Below are 15,132 nucleotides of genomic sequence, written 5' to 3'. Positions count from 1 at the left end.
GATGAAATGAGAGTCAACAACCTGACTGAAGAAAGTAACACCTTAAAAAATAGACTGACTCAAATGGCAAAAGAGCCCCAAAAAGACAATGAGGAGAAGAATGCCTTAAAAAGCCGAATTTTCCAGATGGTAAAAGAATCTCAAAAGTTCACTGAAGAGAATAATTCCTTCAGAATTAGATTGGAGCAAAAGGAAGCTTGTGAGTTTATGAGAAATCAAGATACTATTAAACAGATCCAAACAAAATAAAATAAAATAATCAAGTTTCCATTTTTCATCAAGAGAGCTTATAAAATTCTCCTACCATTTCCCATCACATATTTGCTTGAACAAGCATTTTCACTTTATACTTGGTTGGTTTAAATCAAAATACAAAAATAAAATAAGTGCAGAATGAAATTTATGATTGCGTTTGTGTTAAACCAAATATTGCAAACCTTTGTTCAAATTGAAAAGTCCAATACTTAAGTTATTTAGATATGATTATTATATTATGTTGAATATCTTACAAATTATAACCTTATCATTAAATGTTAATTATATTGCTTTACCTTGGCTGGCCTCCCTTGCAGAGCCCGCATGATGCCCGGAGTCATGGTGAAGGACATGAACCAGCAGGAGTTCATGCAGGCCCTGGCTGCCTTCCTGAAAAATTCAGGAAAGCTGAAAGTCACCAAATGGGTGGACACGGTCAAGCTGGTCAAGCATAAGGAGCTGGTGCCCTACGAAGAGAACTGGTTCTACATGTAGGTGGCGTCCACCGCCCGGCACCTGTACCTCCATGGTGGTGCTGGCATGGGCTCTATGACCAACATCTACCGGGGGCACAAGCGCAACAGGGCCATGCCCAGTCACGTAAGCTGGGGCTCCAAGAGCATGGCCTGGAGGGTCCTGCAGGCCCTGAAGGGGCTGAAGATGGTGGAGAAGGACCAGGAGAGGTGCCGGAAACTGACACCTCAAGAACAGAGAGACCTGGACAGATTTGCCGGACAGGTGGCAGCTACCAACAAGAAACATTAGCACAACACACCAGATTCATTAATAAATTGCCTTGTTCTTAAAAAAAATGTTATTTATATTAAACAAAAACTGAAAAATAAAAAAATTGATATTAAATCTTGCAGAGAATAGTAAGCATATGATAACTTCCTTTATTTCTTATAGAATGTCCCATATGCAATATTCATAATTACTTTATCATTAAAGTTATATAATTTTATATTTCATTTTCATAATTAGGGGTAAAATAAATACTTAACTTCATAATTATATATTGTAAATTTTATTTTGGAGCACTTTTTTTGGATACAAGTTATTATTGTAGTTAATATAAGAATATGCCTAAACAAATATTATGATAGTATATTAAGTTATTCCAGAGATTTGCAACACAATTGTTGGTGGTGGTTAAAAAGGGTTCTCAGAACAAAAAAAAGTTGGAAGTAACTGATTTAGATTAAACCCTTCAAGTCTTATGACTGAAGGAACTGAAACACAGAGAAGTTAAATGACATCAATTAAGTGATAAGAAAGATAATTATTAGAGGGTTGAGATATAAGGCTTTGCAGGGGAAAAAACCCACAAAACTGAAGGAGTCAAGGTGTTTTCTAAGGAAACAGAACAATATCCAAATATTAAGAAAGAATTTTTGCAAGAAGAGTGTAGGGTAAGGAATGCACAAGTCTGTTTATTTTAACATCAACACAATAAGGAATAGATTAAAAGCAGGACATCAGCAAAAAACCTTTCTGACTATAAGGTTGTGAGACACTAGGTAACATTACTAATGGATATTAGAAATCTCTTGCTCTGTTCAGTTTTTTTTAATTGAAATTATACCAGAGTAATATTTCTTTAAAGTAGGGGAATGGACAAGGTGACTTTTCAACGTCTCTTCAGGCTTATCATCTTTTGATTTTTTTTTTCCTTTTCTGTAGCTATTCTATTTTCCCAAAAGAGGGAGCTAATTCCCTTTATCAAGTTTACATTCCTTGAACATTGCTCTGCCCACAATGGAATAAATGCTTTTCAGAAGTTGTAAATCAAGAAAAAAAAAGTTGCAAGCCAAGCATAAAAATCCTGATTGAAAAACAATGTTGCAAATGACAGTCTGCCCTTCTATATATCATGAAGGCTTGCAAAACACTTTATTCACAATGATCTTATGTATGTTCTATTAAAGAAGTTTTGTTATTCCCATTTTAGAGATGAGAAACTGAAACTCAGAACTGAAATTCATGCAATTATTAAGAGTTAACTAACCCAGATATCCACAAAGCCATTTATGAGTAGCATTCAATTTACTGAGCACTTACTTTACTAAGCAGTATGGGCAGGTAAGAGGATCTCCATATTATTATATAAAGAACCAAGATCTAGAAAAACTATTTTATAGATTGGCCTTGCTATTTAGAGCATGAGTACCAATCTTTATCTTAGCTTTAGTTCTTTTTACATGGAATAGTTTTCCCCATGGAATACTCAGATCCTTTCCATTGTTCAAGTCACAGCCCAGTCACATGTTTTTACATTGTTTGCCTCTAGTCCATATTCTCTTGCAAGTCCTCTATGGGATGGAGATACCTAGTGTGGTCAGAATTTCTTCTAGAAAAATTCAAATTGTAGATGATACTAGCTAAGTTTCTGGTTTACAACTTCTGAAAAGTTTTCCATTTTGAACAAAATGATGAAACACTTGAACTAGCCTATATTGCCTATCCATACCCATTTACAATAACACACCTCTCTGAAAATATATTTTATATATAGATATAGTCCTTTGTGCTTTTCATTGTTAATAATGAAAAATGAATTGTTAATTTTCATTGTTAATAATGTTTCAGTTTATTCATTCCCACCATGTACCTGACAGCTAAGTTCTTGTCTACAGACAGTATAAGAACTTTTTTTTCCTAGTATCTTCTACTCCCTTTCTGATATTCTGGCACCATCACTGCATTTGTGGAAGGGAAATGAACATAATTGAGGGCCATTTTATAATTTCATTGTTTCATATATTTCTATGGCAAAAGATTCCATTACTAAAAATAAAAAAAAAATAAAAAAAAAAACCTGTCATTATTTCTGGCAATCCTCCTTTCTGTACTTAACTGACTGTTCCTCAAAAAAGCAGGCATAGTCTATTACTAGGATCATACTTGAAGCTTTTCCAGAAAGTATAGACAATTTTTTGAATTGCTATGCCCCCTCTATCCCCAAATTATCATCTGGTGGCCAACATTCTGGTTATGGTCCTTTCTAAACTTACCTACGGTACTGTCAGCTAGTGCTTGTTATGAATGTATGATTTTGTTGTTATTGTTCAGTCATTTTTCAGTTGTGTTTGACTTTTAATGACCAATTTGGGGTTTTCTCAGCAAAGATACTATAATGGTTTACCATTCCTTCTCCAGTTCATTTTACAGATGAAGAAACTGAGGCAAAAAGTGAATTGCCCAGGGTCACAAGCTAGTAAGTGTCTGAAGACAGATTTGAACTCAAGAAGATGAATCCTCTTAACTCCAGTCCTGGCACTTTATCCACTGTATCATCTAGCTGTCCTGAATTGTAGTATGATCAACCTATGATGAAACAGTGAAGTAGGAAGACAGAATCTTCAAAACAAAAGAAAATCAAAAAAAGAACATAAAGTCCTTCCCCTCAGCTTCTACCTCCACTGACATTCTCAGCAATAGCAAGACCTCTGTGGGCAATAGAAACTTTCTATGACAACTTCCTCCTGCTTTAAAGATGAAAAGTCTCTTGGAAAATGAAGTGTGCTCAGGAAACATCTCATTCACTTAAAACAAGAAAGAAGACTGCTCTTTGCTTCCGAGGAATCCTAATTATGTGCTCAAACCTCTAGAGGGCAGCATGCCCTTAAAAAGAAATTCTCTTAAGATGATACTTGGACGTTGTTGGAATAGCCAAATATCTTCAATTGAAAAGTTTATCTCCTTTTTAAAGCACTTTCCAAAATCTCAATAAAAGTACTAAAGAGTAACTAAATGTTTTCTCTCTTTAATGTCCATAACTATCACAGGAATGGGTTTTATCAAATAAAAATATTACAACATACAGAACAGAAAATAACTTGAGAGGAAAATCCTAAGGGGTTGTACTAAAGACAAACAAACAGAAAAGTAACCCAGCTCTCCAGTGAGCCTGTATGGTGTAAATATAATTTCTGTCCAATATTGTGAGTCCTAACCATTCTGCTACATTCTCTTTTTATACAGGAAGTGGTACCAGAGAGGAAAGACTCTTTCTTATCTGCTTGAACTATACTTTTCATTTTCCCTTCTCTGACTGTGAGCTACTAACTTAATAGCAGCATACCAATCTTCCCTCTTATCCTCTTTTCTTTCATTTGTCTTAGGATATTTTCCATAAAACTTTTCTGTCTGCTTCCCTGCGTACCATGTAATCAATCTTCATGAAGGATGGTGGAAAACTTGGACACTAAAAGCTGCTCATATAATAGTGCCTGAGATTCCACTTATCTCTCAGTGTCACTTTTCCCATCTCCTTCCCTCAAAATGCTTCATGTGTGCGCTTTATCCACACCTCTACCATTTATGTGCTTTGATTCACTGTTATTCCCTTTCTTCCTGGCATTTTTCCATTACCTGGAAAAGAGCTGGATTAAAATCCCAGATATATTATTGATTAACATGTGACCTTATGCAAAGTATTTCAGTTCTCTATGCCTGTATAATCTCATTTATAATATGGAGCACAGTGGTCAACTGTTGGAGGGCGATGGTCAACTGTCAATTCATTCATCTACCTTTGTCCAGTCTTTCTCTTCTCCAGTTTAGCCTCCAAATATCTCCCAAAATAATTTTCCTAAGGCACAGTTCTGAACATGTGATTCCCATACTCCAAAATTTTCCATAGCTTCCTCTTATCAATAAATACAAATTTCTCAGGCAACATTTGATTGCCCCTATAATCTGGTTCCAACCTATCTTCAAAGTTTTTTTTTTTCACATTATTCCTTTTCATGTAATTTTTATTCCATCCTAGCTGGAATAAAAGCTGTTCCCTGAACTTAACATTTTATCACCTACTTCAGTGCATTCTCACAAACTGTCTCCACTCTCTGAAATTCACTCTTTCCTAAGCTTTCCCTTTAAGAATGCAAGGCTAAACTTGAGTTTCCTGATTCTTCATGAATAGTCCTTTATCACTGTTGGTAAGGGTTTTTTCCCCTTCTCACTCAAATTAAGATGCATTTATTTATATGTAAACACAAAGAACTGTTTTTGTTACGGTTTTATCCACTGTGCTTAATAAATGTAAGCAAATGGGTAGAGTGGGCCCCACAAATGTAGGGAAGACTCCAGATATAAGGAAAGGAGGTTGCCTGTGTGTGGATCTGAGAATAAACACCTCTAGCGTCTTCTCCAACCCTTCTCCTAGGGAGACTTTCATTCTTGCCAGAAGCAAGAGTTTGGGACTGGAGACTATCACTCTGCTTTCCACAGAGAGAGAGAGTACTCTGCAAAGCACAGGCATAATGATCTGCTCTCTTAAATATTGTTAGTCTAGGGACATTTAAGTTCTAACTGCTTTGTCATTCTGGGTGGAAGAGGAATCCTAAGCTCTATATCCAAGGCTTGACTCCTTCTCTGCCTAATGCCAGTTCCACAGTTACATCTAGAGAACAGCAAATAAATCCATTTTTTCCTAATCATTGCAAAACAGAAAGAAATAAAAGAAGAATAAGAGAATGTATACCAGACAATACAGAGTGAAGAAACTCTTGCATTGGGCATGAAATAAATAAACTGAGAATGTCCTAGATCTCATTGAAGAGGAATATTCTCCAAAGTATCTAGAGTAGGAAGGTGAGAATAGGGATATGATAAGAGTCTTCCATTTCCTTTCATGTCTTACCAGACTTTAACTTCAATAATGTGAAGTAGTGTTGACCTTTTCAATCATCCTTCTTGAATCTGGAAGCCAAAAACACCCAAACTGACCAGACTGTCATGAAGAAGACTCAGAGTTTGATGAGTTCTCAAAGAGGGACTCAAAGGAGAGTGATGAAAGTTTGAACTTTCTAGCCTCTCACCACAAGGTGATCACCAACTTCAATCTGCCCCTGACACAGGGCAGGACATTCATCTGTACCAGTAGGGAGAGAGAGAGTGCCATTCCAAAAGGCTATAGGACACTGGTTATATAAATGCCTGTGAAATAAATGCCTTTATCTACCTTTAAAGGACCTAAGTAAGCATTACTTAGCACATTTCCATGTCAAAATAGTATTGTTATCACGGAACTGAAATAAATAATGGATTATTCATAAGACCACACACCTAACGAACTCTGAGAAAGGATCTGTGTTAACATTCCATCCTTGCTATTTACTGCCTCTATGATTTAGGGAAAGTCACTTCACCTCTCTGGACCTTAGTATTCTCATCTACAAAATGAGATGAATGGACAAAATGACTCACAAAGTTTCAGCTTTACATTCTTCAATATCCAATGATATTTCTTATCTATTGTTGGCTTAATTTTTGGTTTGTCTCTTTTAAATCTTTTCAAATTTTATCTGGGTTAGATGAATCCTTTGGGTGTATAAAACAATTTCAACTGTTTACAGAATTATGTCAAAACATGACTATGATGGGAACAATATACTAAGGCCCTATCCCATGGAAACTGGACTAGTTTTGCCCTAACAAATATTGATACTGTCCTCAAGACTAAATTGACCCAGTGTCCTGGGACTTGAACCACTCACATAGCTTCCTTATCAATTAAGCATAAATTCCATTGCAGGAGGACTCAGAAGTTTCTTGCTGAAACTTTTTCTGGTAAGCACTGTCAATATGGACAGAGAACCTACAACCAATTTAATCCTTGCTTAAAATTCTTTTTTTCCCCCCTCCTATGATTAAATCTACTTTTGTTAACAATTAGATGGGCTATGAATGTCTCATTTAATTTCAATTTGAAACCTAAACCACATGACAGGCCTGAATCAGGCCCAGTCTATAACTTAGATACTAGATTTAAAAATGAAAAATAACCCTTCTTGTGCTGAATTATAATTCATTAATTCCATAGAACATTTTTTATGAATAAATATGTTGAAAAATCAGCAGGCAAATGCATACATCAGTTACCTACAATATTGCCTAATATAAACTTGTAAACATGATCCTATTAAGTAGTCTACAATTCTTTTGAGATGAATGCTACTGATGGTAGACTCACCTGATTCATTAATATCTGTTTAGAAGAGCATTCTAATGTAGACTTTACTCAATAGAAAGCTACCTAGACCTAATTTTAAATGATCATCTCAACTAACAAATACATAATCAAGAAGCTCTTACAATTTTATTAAAATTCAGCTCTTTCACTATTAGGTAACCTTCATTAACATATTTAAAAAACAATGTTCATTCTAATTAGCACGCTTTTTCTTTGTGCTATTGTATTTAAAATAATTCAGATGAACTTGATAAGAAAGTCCTTCTCAGAAGAACACCAAAAGGACAATGAAGATTCCCAATCCCCATTCATTTAAAAATCCCATAATTTCTATTGTAAACCCCATAATTTGCTAGCCCTCAGTTTTTCTTCTCTTTTCTCCACATTGAGTCAGAAACTCAGTTTAATCTGAATGATACAGATGAGATTGGAAGCATTTGAAAAGAATGGCAGATCCACTGGAGAAGAAATCATTGTTGCTCTCTGTAATATAGAAACCTTTTATCCTAAAATTTGTCTTCTGCAATAGCATGACTTGGAAGAAAGTTTGCATTTTATACACACACACACACACACACACACACACACCTACACACCTACACACCAAATTTAGTATATAAAAATACAAGGAATACTTGTTGAAGGAAATCTTAGCTCATTATAATGTGAAGATTAACAGTCTCAAGGAGAAAAAAGTTTTTGTGAAAAGTATGTCATAGTGGTACCTATTCCAGAGACCCAACTAGGAATTTGTTCAGCTGGGACTAAAATACTGGAGAGGTGGTATGGGCAACAAGTCAGAGAACAACATGATAAAGATCTGAATTCATGCTTTGAGAGGGTGCAGCCTGGCCTTTAATACCTTGCTCAAGAATCCTTTGAAAGGGATTTCATAGTGACAAAATCATGAGGACTTGGGCTAGGAGGCAAAGTAAAGTAATAATAGTTGCTTAGGAAGGACTCTTCCCCATCAATGTCAGCACCCTGGGGCAAAACCATCCACTAGAAAATGAAAGAATCCTGAAAAGGGATGAGTTATAAGACACAGAGAAGCTAAGTGATTTCCTGAACGTCACAAAAATTACTATTAAAACTGGAACTAGAGGGCCAATACTAACTTTGTGGCCCCAAATCTCATTGATTAACATATATTTCATACATTGCTGACCTCAATCGACAGATTCCTTCCTCATTTTCCTTCTGATTCACAAAAGTTATGCAAGAATCATTGAACTCCAACCTATTTATTTTGTCTGTCTAGAGGAATTTGTGCCTCTGTGTCCTATCTTCTCCCAGACTCCATATACTTTCTCTACACTATACTTTTAATCTCAACATTCCTAAATTATAGGGAGTTATCTTAGGGATAGTTCTCTGTCTTTTATAGGTATAAGATTTAACAGGTTCAATCCCTGTATTCCTTCCTTATTGGTGCATATGAACATCCAGTTACTTTGAAACATTTATTCTTTTTTTTGCCTTTTTTTTTGCTTTTTAGAGGGGGGAAGGCAGGGAAATTGGGGTTAAGTGACTTGCCCAAGGTCACATGGCTAGTAAGTGTTAAGTGTCTGAGGCCAAATTTGAACTCAGATCCTCCTGACTCCAGGGTCATTGTTCTATTCACTGAACCACCTAGACACCCACAACCTTTATTCTTAATAAGACAATAGTGATTTGTTCTACCTTTCAATGTTTGAACTTTAACTGACAAACAGTTGTACAAAAGTTACAACAAGGTATCTGACTCCAACCTACCTTTCTAACCTTATCATGCCCCTTCATATACACATTACTCTTGCCAAACTGAACTATTAGTTAACTGTCCTTCAAACTCTATCTCCACTATGTTTTCAAAGATTGTTCCCAATGCATGGAATACCTTTCCTCAAGGGGCGGCTAGGTGGTGCAGGGAAGAGAGCAATGGCCCTGGAGTCAGGAGGACCTGAGTTCAAATCTGACTTCAGACACTTGACATACTTACTGGCTGTGTGATTTTGGGCAAGTCCTTTAACCCCTGTTGCCCTCCAAAAAAAAAAAAAGGAATGCCTTTCCTCCACAATGGTATACTGGAGAAAATGCTGAAAAAGTTTTTAGGTAAACATGAGTTTGAATCATATCTCTGACATTTACTAGTTAGATATGTGACCATGGACAAGTCCCTTATTTTTTTAGAATCTCAGTCTTTTCAACAGTTAATATCTACCTCACAAATGAAGTAATATTTGCAAAACTTTAAAGCAATATACAACTATTAGCTATTATTATGTCTGCTTTTCACAATCATTATCTTCCTTCAGAGCTCAATACTCAGGTTTTTCAATTTCTAGGTATTAATGCTTTTTTCCCTGTCTCAGATTTCTTGTATTTAATTAGCTATATACTGATTGTATTCCCCAGTGGAATGTAGTCTGCTGGAGGGTAGGACACTTTTTGTGTGCTTACATATTTGTGTCTCTGTTATCTTTTTATCTTTATGAAAATCCTAAGGGCCTAGGAAATTATTCAGAGAGAAATGTTACAGCAGCAATTTCTGATAATCCTCTAATGGGAAAATGACTACTCCCCTCTCATCTGTTAGCAAAATGATCCTCTCATGACAGAAGCAGAAGTCAACACAACAGAATAAGAGAAAATAATGCACTTTGCTCTTTTTGTCACTTTTCCTTCTTTTCTTTGACCATACAATTGTCGATTACAGAACATGATGGACACAATGGGGGCTGAGAAACAGATATCTATGATTTAACCTGTGGGACAGAATGGTGACCAGGAGTTGAAAGGATAAAAGACATCTAAAGCAACTGCGAACTCTCAGCTACTCTAAGTTCCATGTATCTGGTAGTTATGAGACAAGAGGATTTATTTTTTCAGTCCATTATCCTGACATGGGGAGTGAATACCTCTCCTGTCCATGTCTTTTCCATGAGGCAAGGGTATTTGTGTTTGAATTCTCTTATCTACACCCAAAGATATAAGAAGAAATGAGGGGTAGGATTATTAAAGGGACTTAGTTGATGGCAATTTTCTCTACACCTGAATGTTTGGTTTAGTGTTTTTTTTTTTCACTTTATTCTGTATAATAACAACATTATGGTTGTCATTGAAAGTGAGCTGAGAGGTAGTAAATGAACAAAGTGGGGTCCAGATAGTGGCACTTGTATTTTGCTATCTTAGCAACATCTCATTTTATCTGCAAGACTAAAGTATGTACTGACCAGAAAGGAATTTTAACACAAAAGCTGCTTCTTCGCAGACTTACTGAAGTGTGAGCGTTCACTCTGTATTGTGGGGAGCAGCTTAGGTTTTTGAAGGTTTGAGCACCCTCTAGTAGCCAGAGGACATACTGCAGCCTATTTTACAGTGTGAATCCCTTTAGAGCCTGCTCAGGAGAGTAACAGAAGAGATTTGGTAGCCAAACTAGAATGCCATTTTATGACTAATTCAGATTTCCTTCTTGACTAATTAAAACCATTTTCCTGATTAATGATTATATTTTGACTTTCTCCCTATATATTTAAAAATGGCAGCACTAGAGCTACAAAAATCTCACATTGCCTGCCTCAACTCCAGCATCTAGCATAGTCCTTTTTACACAGCATTTTAAAAAATATTTGTTAAATATAGTTGGTATGACTTCTCAATATTTTTTGCAATATCATAATTCTACTCTCTACTACTACCACCCTTAAGTGCTGATATCCTTAAAGATTCAGTCCTGGGTCTTCATTTTTTCCCTCTATCTACCCTCTCCCCTGGTGATCTCATCAGCTTCCATCATAATTATCCCTATGTTAAGTCTCCCTAATTGCTCTGCTGGACTCTATTTCTACATAGCAGCTGATTGCTAGCCTTCTTCACCTCGATCTTGCTTAGGCATCTAAAACTCAATATGCCCCAAACTGAGTTCATTATAGTTCCTTCAAATTTATCTCTCCTCCAGATTTCTTTTAGTAGGCTCTTGCATCCTTCCAGCCACTCAGGTTCACAACCTTAGAATCATCTTCGACACTTCCTTCTCTCTCACACTTCATAACCAATACAGTTGCCTCTACAATTTCTCTTGTATTAATTCCCCTTTTGCCACTCACACATCCTCATCAACATTTGCCTGGACTAGTACTTTTCTCACTATACTATCTTCTATACACCTTTATCTTCCTAAGATCCCTATCACACCACTTTGCTCTCCTATATAAACATATTCTATAGCTCCCCATTGTTGTGAAGAGGGGAGACAGAGGGAAATTTAATGACTTTTGATTAAGTATGATGAATAGGGGACATCCTTAGTCCTATATCATTCAATACAACCAACAAGAGCCTCTGCCCAAATCACTTTATCAGCATCAATCAAGGGTACAAGCTACATATGAACAATTGCTAGACCTCTCTGGAAAATGAATCAATAGATCAAAATTTTAATTAGGCACAAATTGAATGAAAATAGATGGTGCCACACAGGGAAGATCTTGAGACTGGCTGAAGAAAATCAATTATGCCATGTGGAACTTAGATCGGCAAGGCAGTTCAGAATCTCATATTCCAATGAATGACCAGATTAGTGATAGAACAATTCTAACCAGGCCCCTGAGAAGGAATTACTTGGGGTATGTGGGAGGAGAGGAAGGGTTCTCTGTTTTCTCCCTTTGACCAAAAGATAACTTTGTAATTGTTTAATGATTGGACAATTTGGACTTCCCATTGGTATCACTAGGAATTTCCTTAAGATGGTAGTTGATAATGGCATCTGTATTGAGCCAAGAACAAACTAGATGTACCTGGAAAGATAGCCCTAGGACCCTAAAAAATGCTTGCCCTGAAAGAATAGAAGAGATAGATATATGCCAAAGAGGAACTTCATAAGTCTCTGCAAAGGAAGAAAAGAACTTCTTGAGTTACTCTTTTGCCACATGTGTGCTCTAAGCATCAGCATATTTAGCCCCTGAGCTCTATATGTACTTACAATGTATAGTGTACATGCAAAAGCAATTAACCATTATTTATACTAACTAGTGGAATGGAAACACTAATTAGGTTTACAATTCTCAATGCTAGCAATCAAACTTTATTAATCAAATTCATGCAAGTTTTAGTTTATATAATTTGTTAGACAATCCAAACTTTAAGCCCACAAGAAACAAACTACCAACTTGATCTCCAAGTGCTTCCCAATAAGTGTGTTTCATACTCATACTCAATGACAAGTTTTCCTCTCTACCTAGCTAATGACATATACTTCCCTCCAAGGTGGCAAGTCAGCAAATCTCCATCAATCAGCATTACCCTCAAGTGAACAGGGGGGATATTTAAGTTTCATGTGTGGAAAATACAAGAGCAAACCTCAATTACATTATAGGTTTAGATTAAACACTAGTGGTCTCTGGTGGCTTCCTTAAGCTTCTAGCTATGAGCATTAACCTAGTTGTAATTTGTGATTTATTGTCTTGGTTTATGATGAAAGGAAACTGTCAGCCAATGTTAAAGCCATTAGCAATTGTTTGTCAGTTGTTCACCAGATTTGGGTGACATAAGTTATTAGCAACTGTTTACCAAATCTTAGTACTTGTTTACCAAATATAGATAACACACACACATCATTGCCAAACTATATCATTCTTATCTCATAGAAAAGCAATTTACACGCCAATACAGTCACAAAATTAAGGCTTAAAACAAAATGGAGTCAAAATGTCAAAGCAACATTCTGACTACATTCTACCCACTGGCTGCTGACTTCTCCTGAACCTATCTAGGAAGGATTGTAATTAGTATTACAATTATGACTTGTACAATACAAATAGCAATTTCAAAAATGAGTCTTGGGTCTTAAGTATTCCATTAAATCTTTCCATAATCCCTGCAGCCTGTATATTATAAGCTAAGTGTCAGTTCTACATAATTCCCTGAGCATTTACTCAGTTCCCAGACTTCTGGGCCATGGAATATGATCCTTAATAAACCTCACTCATTACTGTTGAGTTGAAATGACCATATACCAATGTTTTCCCTCCAATAAAGGAATCTGTAGTTGCTTATACAGAGATGAATAAAACTTGATGTTATGCCTATGCAGATTACACTTAGACAATTTTGCCTCTTCTTTTTTTCCCCTTATTTTACACTGTCATGTCAAAATAACAAACTTATTTTTTTAAAGCAATTGGTGTTAAGTAACTTGCCCAAGGTTACACGGCCAGTTATTTTGTGTGGGTGTTAAGTATCTGAGGCTGGAACCAATCCCAGGTCCTCCCAACTCCAGGGCCAGTGCTTTTATTCACTGCACCACCTACCCATGCCTAACAACCTTATTTTTACTATAGTATTTGTGGGAGAGTTATGTCACAAACTTTTTTTTTGGGGGGGAGAGTATTTTTGTACCAACTGTCCTTACTATATCACACTAGCAGATACTTCTTTCTAAAAGTTAATTAACCATAACTGACTAATTGATAAGGGGAGCACATCACATGGGGGATTATGAGAAATACCCCTAGAAACTACTTTTAATCTCTGAGTCACCCCCAGAATTCTGAAGGGAGAAGTATTTAGCTGCCATCTTGGGACTTAACCTGCTAACCTAGTGGGGGTTGGGGAAATAGACCTTGAGACTGTGATACACTTGTAACGATTGAGTCAAATTCTGTGCCTCTGATTCCCAATTGTTTTGATAAGTTGTTTTACTTTATGGTGCTTCATGTACTCCTATGAGTGATCCATTTTATATAAGTGAATACCTTCCATTCTAAACATTCCTGCTTCCTTTTTCTGATGTCCAAAATTTCTTGTGCCTTTTCCTCTTTCCTCTACTTGAACAGTTTTAATAGAATTATAGAAGTCTGAAGGTATACATATCTTAAAATATTCTCAAGATGCTGATTTCTACCTGTTACTAGACTGATAGCAGTTTTCCCCTCTTCCCCCAAATGTGATTTAATTGAGAAGGGAACTCTGTATGGAAATCCTTCCACTGATGTAGATCTTCAATTCATCTGTGACTTTGAGCCTTAAAAGAGTAAAATTATTTTAATAGATCATATAGTATTAGAGAAAGGACTGGAACTCAATACTTCATAACTCTAAGATCAGTTCTTCATCCACAAAGCCAGGTTATCTCTCAAAGCCCTGGGTGGTTTAATTAATTCCATCAGAAAGATAAAATAGAGAAATTAAATTTTTAAAATTATTGAGCACCTATTATGTACATAAATATGTGCAAGATAATTTAATGAGGGAGAAAAATAATAACAGCTAGAAATCTTAAGAAAGGGCTCATAGAAAAAGAAGCATTCAAACTGAAGCTTGAAAAAAAATTAATGACTGGAAGAGGTGTAGGTGAGGAAGAAGTGAAGTCCAAGGTTAGAGGAAATTCTGTGCAAAGGTATAGAATTCAAAAACAACCATTTAGACTAGAACATTGAGTATTTGAAAGGGAGTAATGTAAAACAACACTAGAAAAGTAGATAGAAGCCATATTGTTGAAAGCTTTAAATACCAGAGGAGTTTGTATTTTATCTTAGTAGCACTGGAAAGCCTCTAGAGAACTTTAGAGAAGGTGAGTTTCATTGTCAAATCTGACCTGTAGGAAGATAACCTTGTCAAGTGTATGGAAATTGGATTAGATAGGGGAGGACTAGAAGCACCAGAATCCAACTAGGTAGATATTGCAATAGTGTGAATGAGAGGTGACAAGGTCCTTCCAATTTCTGTAGGGGAACATTGTAGGAGTAGAGGAGAGAAACATTTGAAACACAAGGAAGAAGAAAGAATTCATCTAGGTGACTTGGAAGGATTTGAACTATCAGAGATAGAACTTGTGAAGGAGAAATGGAGCAAAATTTGGGAGAAATTGAGAAAAATTTGTGGAGAGCAATCTCTGGGCTCAGATAGTCATGAACTTT

The 15,132-nt window shown here is 36.1% G+C and overlaps 1 pseudogene; it reads left to right on the top strand.

Annotated features, from left to right (window-relative positions):
• The first annotated feature begins 582 nt into the window (after positions 1-582).
• Positions 583-1,020, top strand: LOC138156962 (small ribosomal subunit protein eS19 pseudogene; annotated as a pseudogene).
• The last annotated feature ends 14,112 nt before the right edge of the window (positions 1,021-15,132 follow it).

This window comes from Petaurus breviceps, unplaced genomic scaffold, assembly GCF_028583685.1.
Source record: "Petaurus breviceps papuanus isolate PSGF00001 unplaced genomic scaffold, PetGlider_PUasm1.0 164, whole genome shotgun sequence".
Taxonomy (NCBI): Eukaryota; Metazoa; Chordata; class Mammalia; order Diprotodontia; family Petauridae; genus Petaurus; species Petaurus breviceps.
The sequence above is the reverse complement of the archived record's forward strand: the minus strand, read 5'-3'. Positions and strand labels throughout refer to the sequence as shown.